General features: G+C 29.3%; 1 protein-coding gene across 8 annotated transcripts in view; it reads right to left on the minus strand.

Annotated features, from left to right (window-relative positions):
* LOC123299269 (serine/threonine-protein phosphatase 2B catalytic subunit 3-like) overlaps nucleotides 1–13,721 on the minus strand; it is a 242,977-nt gene that overhangs the window by 41,962 nt on the left and 187,294 nt on the right. The window lies entirely within an intron of this gene.

Consider the following 13,721-nt stretch of genomic DNA (forward strand, 5'->3'; position numbering starts at 1 on the left):
CTTACTTTAGAGAATGTTACAAAGGAAAAATCGCATTTGCCGCGGGGCTTTTTAAATTTTCTTATTATAAGCACATTCCCTTTTTGTCTACACTTTAAATGTAAAAAGTGCATGTACACAATTTACAAAAAGAACATATTTCTTTTCAACAACTTGTTGTAATAATGTTTGCTGCATCATATTTTTTAGCTAAATAAGACTCGTTTAAAATGAGACCCCGCTGGTAGTTTCTTTACACTACTCAAAGTCTTTATACAGAAGTAAAAAAAACCATATGGAATATGAACTATTAAAAATACCGTCAAAAAGAAGAAAAAACGTACAAAATTAAATGGCGCATTGGATAATATTTCGAACACATATATAGATGAGATACATATTCTTGCATTCATACATACATACATTCTCCCCCTAACTTCCCTTCCCTCATTTGAAAACTCATGCTCATTTTATGTGTTACGAGTCTCCATATCTAGGACAGATATTAATAAGGATTACTTACAATATAATATTGTAGCTTTGTACTACTATCACTAGTATTATTGTTGAACTAGGAGCTATATAGCTTTTTATGGGTGTGTGAGTGACTATATAGAGCGCAGTAATAGAGCTCTGAGTATAAAATGTAATGAAATACTATACCGTAATACAGAAGGTAGAATGTTGAAGTTTTGCTGTAATATGGAGCACTCGTTGCTCAACACAGCCAGCGTAACGCAGTCATAGATAAAAAACAATAAAAATTGTAAATGTTAAAGTTACATTCGTTTTGAGAGTGTATACATGGGATAAAAACATTGATGTGTATATCCAAGTTTAGATAGCTTACACACAATTGAACCATTCTTTGAAAAAAACTCAATAATTAAGACCTTAGAGCAAAGAATAAAGAAACGGATTTTACAGTTGGAAAAGTATTCATTTGCCAGATCATGCAAAGGCTCTTACGCTGGTCAGTCTTAATATCTTTTTAGATTTGGTATAAAGAGAAGGTCCACTTTGCTATGTGAATCCGAAAATTTTCTTCTTTAACTGTCATTAACAGTGTATAAATCTTAGGCCTGATGAAAACTATTAGATTCTTGGATTATCTTTAAATGAAACGAAATATCAAAGATCACACTTTTAGAGACTCTATTCTATTTTTTATGATGCTCAAACATTAGTTAAAGCGCCTAACATTTTTTCGCAATAACTTCATACATCTTTCAATTCGAAAACAAAGAATCATTATTGGCTTCAGTGCTTTTTTTCAGCGTCCAATTTTGTAAGAACGTCGGATAAACTATTATGAGAAGATTATGTTCAATGTAATCAACCTAGTGAGCGAACAATTCGCACCATTGAGAAAAACTTCGAGGATACTGTATGCATTAGAGACAGGGCAAGGCGTATGTATAATCGTAAGGAACGTGTAGACGAGAATACGCCATTAGGTTTCTTTTTGTAAGGTTTTCATAAGAGTCACGTCAATATCAACAAACCTGCAACGTTGGAACACCTAAAAGCTAATATCCGCCAACTTCTAGGCGTAATATTCCCCCGAAACTTGCGAAAGGTCATAAAAAATTATATCGAACGAATAAACTGCTGCATAAGGTCGAAAGAAGGTCATTTGGTTTTTTATCATTTTTCATATTAAATGGAGTGCTAAACATTCGATTATTAAAATATTCAGATATGTAGCATTCTTGGTGTAGATTTAAACATTTCTGGTTTAATGTAACTGAGAGTTTTTACGAGTGACGATGGTGTTGTATTCGAATAAAAACTATTACAGTATACACATGAAGACATAAGATTTATTACATCTTTTGCTTACAGAGAAAAATAATGTATATACCATAAAATAGTTTTCAAAAGTGTGAAGTCATGAAATCCTTCAAGGTTCGACTTGTTATGGTTTTATATAAATCATCATAGAAAGTATTCTATGCATTATGAATTATAGTTTGACAGGTTTTAAAAAAAGATTAGGATAAAATTCACGCAAGTGAGGCCACAAAATACTACAAATTTCTTCCAACGTGTTAAACCTATTAAATAATTGTTTTCGTATGTTTTCTAATTAGACAAACACATTTCTAAGTAACGTTTCATTAATAAAAATAACAATAAAGAGTATCCGTAGCCAAAAATTTATTATTTAACACAAAAAAACTATTGCAATAATAATTTAAAAAATGTCTATTAATTAATCTTATTTTTTATTAAAATGTTTTGAAAAAATCTATTGTTATACAAATTTTTTTGTTTTGTTGACTAAAATATCAATTATTCAACAACCAACAAAATATTATACAATGAAAATTGGACAAAAATTTGTTTGGCATTAATCCAAAGTATATTTTATACCTACACAGTGTTTATTAAAAATTGAGACAACATATGGAGCATTTATCTGAAAAATATTTTATTATCGAAGTGCCGAGAAATAATGATAAAAATATCTGTTTATAGTACTGGAGACGGTATAAGGTCGTGAAACGTATTTTTTATGAAATTTTATTGATTTTTAAACACTCCTATCATAGTCTTTCAGTCGAAATTTTTTCATGAACAGCGTTTTTCATACAAGCTTGTACCATTATTTTCAAAATTAAATTATCTTTCTTCTGATACCAATTTCGATTGGTTAACAGATCGGTGTAAATCTGTTCATATCATACTAAAAGGTAAGTAAATATAGATAACGACACTGCTCTGTTAACCAATCGAAAATGGTACTAGAAGAAAGATAATTTAATTACGAAAATAATGGTATAGTATTTCTTGAAAAAAACCGTTCATGGAAAAAATTGATTTGAAAGTTAATTTAATTAAAAATAGCAATGAACACTTTTCGATAAAAAACTATGAGTGTTCAAAAATTAATAAAATTTCATAAAAATATATCGCGTCTGGTTATCAGATTAAGATTTTTCGTTCTAATTTTGTTCGAGTTAATATTTCCCAAATATTCAGATAATTTGTTTGGGACATTTATCATAAGAAGTCTACGAAATCTTGCCTTAAAAATTAAGAGTAGATACATTTCTTTAAAATATGCGAAAAAAGGATACAACTTTAGTGGGACACCCGGTAGGAACTATGTTTCTATCGTTTTATATTATTATATATTTTAAATTAAAAATCATTGAAATACAATAACAATGAAAGAATGGTAATAAAATTGTAAATAAAATACAAAAATCTATTGACGTGGATGGGTTTCGACCTGACGATCTGTCTCATAAGAAGCAGGTACACTTACCATCACGCTTATGCTTTATAAATTTGAAGTTAATTGCTTGTCTCTGATTAGAACACTCTGTACTCCTTAAGTTGTAATTCTTTTACAAATGAAACTGTTCAAGGGATTCCATTATTTATTTTTTTAGAGATATATGTATATATTTTAAGCCTTCCTGTACTTTTAATGCATATTAATATAAATCAATTTAACAATAAATGATTTGTTCGATACCATAATTTAAATACGAACAGTTTGGTAAGCCGCACATATATATATATATACATATTATGTATCCTGCCACAATTAATTATGTAAATTAAAATGGCGAAACGAAGAAATGTAATTATCAATAAACCCACCAATTTCATTTCACTATATCAATCACATTGCATTCATTCATCAATTTTCTAAATAATTGGTCACCTGGAAAAATGTGTAATTTTTGGAAATGAAAAATTTACAAAAACCACATAATTAATACAAATTTTGATTTTAGGAACCGTAAAGTTAAAATATTGTTCATCATTTGACTGTAGCAAATTGTTAAAATGTCATATTTTGTAAATTTATATATCAGAAATCTGATTTATGGAGCTAGCGGCCATTTCTGGTGAATTTAAGATAGTACGAGCACCAAGGCAATTTTAGATTTGGGGGTTGAAATTATTAGTATCTTATTTTCAACTTTAATTATGAATTTTGTTATAACTTCATGAATGTAGACGAAAAATAGAAGATAACAAAGTTCGACTCATTTACAATAGTAGGCCCTTTTATTCAAATATTTGTCTACTTGCTTATCTTTTACTCCTATTCGTGCACTTTTTTCGCAGGTCTACTCTAAGCTATTGATTGATCCCTTTGGTAAAATTATTTTCTCCATATATGCAAGAATTTATTACTTTAGTGGTAAAATAGATTGCTCCCGTAAGCCCATAGCCTTAAAATCATTACCAGGATTAATATTTAATTAGTCAATTCTATGAAGACAAAGTAAAAATAAAAACTTCCCTGAAAGTTATTAATTCTCATTTTCCAACAACAAATGTATAAAGATATATAAAACAATTAAAATTTTTAATTAAAAATGAAAATCACATTTTCAGTTCAAGAAGAAGAAAACTTTTCAAATAATATATTTGTATTAGGGTACAAACAGGAACAACAGGATTAACAAGGAACAACAAGTTGTAACTAACTACAACTTATAAATTGATGTTTCATTTTTTTCTTAATCCAACCATTTATTTATTTATGTTTGAATTAATTATTATTATTGTTGTTTTGTTTGTAATTAGGTTTATTATTTTCTTTCTGTTACTCGCTTACCATCGTTTATTCTCACACGTAATCGTTTACACGGAGAATTTTTATACCATGTATATAAAATATACCAATGTATACTAAGTTTAGTCCCAAGTTTGTAACGCTTTAAATAATTGATGCTATGAACAAAATTTTAGTATAGGTGTTCATAAAATCACCTAATTAGTCCATTTCCGGTTGTCGTCTGTCTGTCTTCTGTCATCTGTCCGTCTGTCATCACGATTACTCAAAAACGAAAAGAGATATCAAGCTGAAATTTGTATAGCGTGCAGAGGGCGTAAAAAGTAAGGTAGAGTTCGTAAATGAGCAACATAGGTCAATTGGGTCTTGGGTCCGTAGCACCCATCTTGTAAACCGTTAGAGATAGATAGTTTAAATGTAATAAATGTTTTAAACAAAAAATTAACAACTTTTGTTTGAAACATTTTTTCGTAAACATCACTGTTTAACCGTATATATGGGTATATCTGTTATATGTGTGTGACATGTATGTATGTGTAATGTGACAGAGTAATCAACACTGTCTATACATGGTATTTCAACAATTAATTCAGTCAATTATTTGTTTTCATTTTTTCTAAGATAGTCATGCCACATCATCAGACGAAATCTTTATCTCAAAGATTGGTTGAATCTAAACTTTACAAATTTCTACTCGTTAAGTTTCTTCGACTTCATTATAAATTTCTTATCATATATAAAAAAAAAACTTTCACCGTGTAGATGTAGTTGAACTTTCACTACTTTCATCATTAAAATAATAAATACATTCATATTATATCTAGTAAGTTTATAATAAATATGACCTTCAAAAACATTTATTCTATAAAGCTCATATATATAGCTCAAGCTCATATAGTCATAAGCAGCAGTAGCAATATATTTTATATCCATCAAGTGATGTGAATGATGTGAAATAAGGGATGGATAGAGAGCTATGATACATTTATATTTTAAGTGAGAGGGCTGAGCTGGTTGACTGACTAAGGTAGGTATAGGGGGAGGGTCGCAGCGCAGGGTTGTGAAGAGTGAATTGTGTCGTTATTGTTAACACATATCGATCGTCATCATATTATCGTTATAAACAAAACTACCTTTACATTATTATTATTATTATTATGATATTGCCTCTGCTGAACTTTGTATATATTTATTGCATTATTTATGATCTGTTTATTATGATGTCCAAATGATTTACATTTTTATATCAAGGTATTCTAAGTTTAGTCCCAAGTTTGTAACGCTTAAAACTTAACTCCTTCGAAGTTGTTAACACATTCAATTTCTTGGGAATACCGTTCACAAGTTCTTCCCTGGTCCATCAGGCGCTAGAGACTTCGGTGCAAAGAGGAAAAGCAGCTATCTCTTCAGTAATGGCTACTTTGGCTAATTCCAAATGTATTTCTTGGGACTCTCGAATACAGCTTTACCAATCATGCGTATTAAATTCTCTACTCTATTGTGCCCCAGTATGGAGTCTTCGGTATCTATCCCTAATTGAATCCGTCCAAGTGGGGTTTCTTAAGCAACTTCTTCAGCTGCCAAGGAATACACCAAACCATGTAGTACGTCACATGGTTTGAAAACAGGCATATCACCTTTTCATGAAACAGGCATATCACCTTTGTCTCTTAAAGCAATCAAATCAGCTCTTTTTTGGTTGAAATAATTTTGCGCATGGACGACGAGTGATATCCAAAGTTATGCTACAAAAGGCTTCTAACCTTAACCAATACTTCCGAAACCGTCCCGATTAAGTTAAATTGGGTCTCTCAATTTAAAAACCTACTCGAATTAATTGACTCAGTAGACATTCTAAATAGCGATTTCATTTCGCAATCAAGAATAAGAACCACTCTTGAGAAATTTCAAAGATACTACGCGAAACAAGACATTGAAAGGGTGGCCTTGTCAACATATAACCCGTTATTTAGGGATCTTATAGCCACAGATGGATATCAGAACTATTTAACTTTTAACTGTCCTCTGTCTTTTAGTAAAATCAGTTATGTTATAGATTTGGCTGCCACATGCACTCTTTGCAATTTAAATGTTCATGAAACTTTACATCATTTGTTGTTTGTTTGTCCTGTTTACAACTTTGAGCGTGACGGTTTTTTCAAGAAACTCAATTCTACGACTTGGGACTTGGAAGGTTTGTTATACGGTGAAACTATTTCACATATAAAAAAAGTTTTTTATTTTCTACAAACAATTCTCATGATAAGGTCTTTTCTTTTGAATGAATGAAGAAATTTGTCATTCTAGGTTTAGAATTTATATATATTTTTTTCCATTTTGAATTAATTTGATTGTATACTTTTATTGCTAATTTTTTTTTTCCAATCATTTTGATTATTTCTAGAATTTTTATTTTTTCTGTTCTTTTGAGTTTGATTTTTTCTTGTTTTTCTTACATATATTTTTGTGTTTTTTTTTTTGTTGTTTAATGTCTAGGAATTCTTTGTAAAAGGTTGTAAAATCTTTAAACAAATAAATTTTATTATTATATTATTATTATTATTGTAACGCTTAAAAATATTGATACTACGAACAAAATTTTGGTAAAGGTGTTCATAAAATCACCTATTTAGTCCATTTTCGGTTGTCTGTCCGTCTGAAAAAACGAAAAAAGATATCGAGCTGATATTATAGCGTACTCAGGACATAAAAAGTGAGGCCGAGTTTGTAAATGAACAACATTACAGGTCAATTTTGCCGTGAGTCCGTGGGACCTATCTTTTAAAACGGTTACAGATAGAACAAAAGTTTAAATGTAAAAAATCTTTACAAAATAAACTAAACTAAACTAAATAAAAAACTTTTGTTTGAAACATTTTTTGGTAAACATCACTGTTTACCCGCGAGAGTGCAACCAGTGAGGTTGCTCAGTAACATTGATACACCATACAACTCTAGACTGAAAGCCGAAATATCATATTTCTGGAACTTTTTCATACATACAATGAGTTCATCCCTCTAAGATAATATTTATGTATTAATTTTGTAGTACATAAAAAAACTTTTAACAAAAAGAAAACCAACTTCAAAAAAAAAACTTTTCCAAAATTAATTAATATGCACTAAAAAGTAAAAAATAACGATAATATAATGTAGTTAAAATTATTGTTATTTTTGGAGTCGGTGTCAGCCAAGGACACAACTCTGACAGAACAGTTTGCTACATTAGCTTGGCTGACACCGACTCCAAAAATAACAATAATTTTAACTACATTATATTATCGTTATTTTTTACTTTTTAGTGCATATTAATTTATTTTGGAAAAGTTTTTCTTTTGAAGTCGATTTTCTTTTGGTTTTTTTATTTTGTGATTTTTAGTCAATCTGAAGTACGCTAACTAATTTGTCACTAAAAAAAGAATAATCGAAATCGGTTGGCTTGATATTGAGTTATTCGTCATCTTGTCATGCATACTTGCTGCAAATCTAAGACTTTTATGATTTTTTCATGGATGCCGTTGTCAGAACTGGACCAAAATGAAATGGGACCACACGGGAAGCATGAGCATTCAAATAGATAAACAATCATCAAAATCGGTTCACCCAGCCGAAAGTTCTGAGGTAAGAAACATAAAAAAAAATAAAGTCGAATTGATAACCTCCTCCGTTTTTGTTTGAAGTCGGTTAAAAAGTTATTAAAACAAATAAGCAATATAGAAAACAAATCATAGTATAATGTATCATTATCCATATAGAATCAAACTTGAGTTAGTAGTACAGAATTTCAGTATTTGGATATTATTATATTTTGTGCTAATTTCTCTTGTATGGTATTTATTTAATAATTAGTTGGCTGGTATATATATATATATATATATATATACATACGTACCGTACGTATGAATAGGGGTTTATTGATTGAATGTGTAGACTAGAAAACACTGAACAACATGGGTAACAATGGGAAATACTTCCTAGTTTGAGTTTAGAGTGTGAAGTTTTGGAGTAGGCCATGCAAATTAGTCATTTGGTTACTTCAATTCTGATACAAATAGTTTTTAAACGAAAGTTACAGAGTTTGATGAGGGACATAATGGTTCTGACATAAGATTGGACCTAATTCTCCGGATTGCGCTAGTAGTTAGATCCTAAAAGGTCAGAGATAGAATAACACTTCAAACTTTTAAAAATAGTCGGGTATGAGTGACTCATAGATCAAATTATTTTCTACTTTTTAGTACAGTAAAAGCTTGTCTCTTAAAAATAATTTTTTATTAAAATTTTTAACTTAAGACTAAAAAAAATGTATACATATCAAATATCGTTGAAGCGATGGGAAAATCAGGACGATAACATTACCATGCATTGTCATTCAAACTAAATGTTCATGCAAAATTTCAGCTTAATCGAAAACCGGGAAGTGGATCAAATTTGACTTGCAAGATTTGATTACAGACAGACAATTGGACACGTGAAACTAAATAAAAGCTTGTAATATACAAAATTTTCCAAGTGCTGTGAGAGTACGAGTAAAAATAAAAAACCTACAAATTTTACTACTTACTAGTAGTCTTATTTTACTAGAATTTACGTCGACAAATGTCTAATTTTCTTGGACTAGAGTGTGAAAATTTATAACATATTTAGAAGTAGCAGTGTAGTTTATTTGCCTTGCTTTCAATATCTTCTCAATATTATAAATTTATATACATTAAATTATGTATAGAAGTGACTATGGCTACCAAACACTGATAATATTTCGAATATTTGGATAATTATGTTTTACAGGTAAATGAACTACTCGCAAATTAGGTAGATTTTTTTCAATTAATCTTTAATTATTCACATGAGGTCATTTTGAAGCCCTTTAACATAAATTTATAATGAATATCCTTTCTGTGATTTTTGTTAACTAAACCTAACCTTCTTTAACCTAAATTTATAATAAATAATAATGAAAAAATTCTCTGATGTCCAAAAATTATTTTTTACAATTTCCTAAACAAAGTAGTTATAACCCAAAAATAACGAAAATCTGATTAAAATGAATATCTGTCAAGTAAATTTCGTGACGCAAATGCTTCTTAAGATTCTAGAATCGAAAATTCTTGAATTTTAAGTCAAGATAAACTCACACTTTAAAAAATCGTATATTTGATAAAATTTTCAAGCAGATTTTTGTTAATTTTGTTAAGTTTAAACAAATGAAAGCTGCTTGTTAAAAGAAAGCTTGATAATCGAAAAATTCAACAAAAAATATTGAAGGCTTTGTTATTTGTGTGTATGGGCGTTATATCAAATTACCTGTATAACAAAAAAGCAATATCACTTAGCTTATTAATATTATTGAGTCGCATTGTTAAGGTGATTTGTACGAAGGTATGTTTTGAATATATACAGGCATAGTCCAGGGCCATGATAGAAGTGATATCGGTCAAATAGTCAATAAGTAAATCGTCATAGTTGTATAAATCATAAACGGTTAGTGATACAAAAAAAAAAAGATATACTTATATATACAAAACCGGTTTTCCCTAAAATTGAGGCACTTAACCTTTTTTTTTTTGCAATTTTATGCAATAACATTCAGTACGTGATCCAGTACCTATTTAAATAAAAAAATAACTCCTGTAATTTAATGCAAAAAAAAGTGTCTGTAATCTGCAGTTTTTTTTGCTTTTCTTACTATGAAATTTTGATATTTAGGAGCTAGGAGCTAGATATTACTAACAACAGCGATACTAGAATGAATGGAAATCAACGTTTGTTATGTAGTCTTAACATTTGCATAATATTATTTTATATAATTTTAAGTATCTCAAAAAAACTGAAAAGTGGTATTATACCATGTATATATGAAATATACATAGTATATTAAGTTTAGTCCCAAGTTTGTAACGCTTAAAAATAATGATGCTAGGAAAAAAATATTTTGTCATAGGTGTTCATAAAATCACCTAATTAGTCCATTTCCGGTTGTCCGTTCGTCCGTCCGTCCGTCTGTGGACACGATAACTCAAAAACGAAAAAAGATATCGAGCTGAAATTTATACAGCGTACTCAGGACGTAAAAAGTGAGGTGAAGTTCGTAAATGAGCATCATAGGTCAATTGGGTCTTGGGTCCGTAGGACCCATCTTGTAAACCGTTAGAGATAGAACAAAAGTTTAAATGTAAAAAATGTTCCTTAAAAATTAAACAACTTTTGTTTGAAACATTTTTTCGTAAACATCACTATTTACCCGTGAGGGCGCCAATTAGGCGGAAATTTTATAATGTGTACTATACTTGATTATCAGTTATGTATGTGTCACATGTTTGTATGTGTAATGTGATAAAGAAATCAACACTGACTATACATGGTATTTCAACAATTAACTCAGTCAATTGTTTGTTTTCACTTGTTTTTTATTTAAAATTTCCTTTACAGTTCTTCCTCCAAAAAATTAAAAATTGCATTCTTTTAAAGAACGTATATTCGGCTTTATTAAGTGGTGGGCAAAACAAATTTTGCATTTTGCAAAAATGTTTCAGACTACGTGAAGAGAAAGCTATGAAAATATTCGATGAGAAAAAACTTGTTAGATTGTTCCTGTAAAATGCTTATCCGTTTTGAAATAACTGTCAAATCTTACATCTGGTCCTAGACCAATTAAAGGTATATTATACATGGGTATTGTATTCCAGAGCATATAAAAACAAAATCAATAAATTGAAAATGAAATTAATTTTTTTCCCCGCCTGGTTTTCATTTTTTTTTATTCATATTTTTTCATTGCTTTTCGTATTTAAAGGTAGCCTGCTGCCTGCTTGGTTTGTATGTGTTTTTTTTAAATATATTTTTTACGATATATTATTCTATTCGATTCCATTCTATTAGAGACAATTGAATAAATAAATTTATTCTTGTATAAAATAAAATAAAAATTATTATTTAAAAATAATAATAATAATAAAATAAAAACCGTTCTAATTTTTTTTCAATAATAAATGGGGCATTCAGAATATTGTTTTATAATTATTTCCAGGTCGTTAGGGGGTAAATTTTTTGCTAGATGTCGGTGAGATGTCTTGAATATACAATTTCCTTTCATTTGACGACCAGTTTCACTTCCATTTTCATTTGACATTTCAGTTCAAGAACACAGTCTATCTTCTATGTCTATGATCACATTATAACTGTCAAAAAAGAAATAGGCTCATACTTTGTGCCAGAGCGAAGAAACAAATTGATGTGTAACAAGTGGAATTTAAAAAACCCCCGACAAATTATTCGGATACGGAACCCGAAACTCACACATTAAACATATAGAAGAACACTTTCCATTAAAACTTTTTCCTTAAAGCATTTTGAAGATCGTCGCCAATTTTTTTGTTTTTTTCGGGTACGGAAATCTAAACTCGCACTTGAAACATAGTTCATTCTCCGTTAAATTACCTTTCAAACGTAACCAAGAAAATTAAAATCGGTTCATCCGTTTAGGCGCTACGATGCCACAGACAGACAGACACACACAGACTTACACAAATAGGTCAAACTTGTAACACCTCTATTTTTAGATCGGGGGTTAAAAATACAAAAAATTACCATTTAAAAAACCTACATCCCCTATTTCATCCCTTTACGGTATAACATCAATATTCTCTCGAAATGTCAAACTTCTATCATAAACGATTTAAGCTGGACGTCGATGACATATCAGTAGAGACCTTACGTTTTACCTCTCCAGTTTATTTCCCCCCTCTGAAAGATTTCTGATTTTAAATGATATACAAAAAGAAACATTTAAAAAACAATAATCTAAATCGTAGGTGTTATTAAGGACTTCCGAGTAAAAACATTCATGCGACTAAAAAGAACCATTTTGATAAATTTTATTACAAAACGTTGATAAAAACCAATAAAATATAATGCTCCATTCATAAATTAAAAAAAATGTAATGTAATTTTATGGAAATTAATTAATTCCCGGTTTTCTAATGACGGTCGGTCGGTCGGTAGTGTCGGTACACAAACAAACGTTCGAATATAAATGAACAAATATACTTCCTGGCAATGCGACGACACACATTTAATAAATAAATTCAATTATAAAATCAATCGAATAAAATTATAGATATGTTTTTCTATACAATTTTCAAATTTTTGTTGAAAATTTTTTTAAATATTATTTAAAAGTAATGCTCATCATCGTTATTGCATTTCAAAAATCATTATACATTTTTATACAGGATATTTACTAGATGTATCGCGAAAACTGTCCCCGATACAAAAGGGTATTCTACTATGTTTGAAAAAATACTCCAAAATGTTTGTTTTCCTAATAGAAAGCCAAACAAAAATATAATTCGACAAAATAAACACGCTTTTTGCCATTAAATTAAATTAAATTTTAAACCTATTTTATTCTCGCAAAAATAACCTACAATTACATGAAAGACATCAACAAATCAGTAATTAATGCATATTATTTTTGCCTGTATGATGTCACATCACGGCGGCTCGTGTTTTAAGTCACGTGATATACAGATTAAAAATTACGATCTTTTAATTTTAATATAATAAACCAATAGTGTGCTTTTATGAATTAAAAATGTTTTGATTATGTGATTATTGAATAATGTTTGAGAGTGAAATTAATATTAGAGCAGAGAAATAATCTAAATAGTTCAATTAATTTTAATTAATTCCACATATTTCTACCACAAGTGATTTTAATTTACTAAGTACGACTTATATTAAACTAACGAAAGTACACGAACAGGCCATTAAGTCTATACTTTTTGCTTTCACCTTTCTCACAATTTCTGAGGGACTTGAAAAAAAAAATATTGAATGAAACTGTAGATAGGTGTAAAAAAAGTTTCAACCACAAATACCATTTGAAAAATAAAAGTTATTTATGCTTTACGCCGAGCGTGAGCAAAATACTCATAATGCGAGTTCCTACATAAGCCTATCCCATTCCTACAATAATCTTAATGCTCTTAAATACAATAAACATTAAAAGTCTTTAATAAGAAATTAGAAATAAGAAAATTAATCAGAAACTTATTCGAATAGATTTTTAATTGGTAATCGATACAGCAGGAAATAGACAAATGAATAACGACATTGTTAACGATTATACAAAAGTATATAACAAAAAAAGTGGGGGTGGGGGTCAAACTTAAGACATGGGATAACATAGTAGAAGGAA

The sequence above is a fragment of the Chrysoperla carnea genome, chromosome 4, assembly GCF_905475395.1.
Source record: "Chrysoperla carnea chromosome 4, inChrCarn1.1, whole genome shotgun sequence".
Taxonomy (NCBI): domain Eukaryota; kingdom Metazoa; phylum Arthropoda; class Insecta; order Neuroptera; family Chrysopidae; genus Chrysoperla; species Chrysoperla carnea.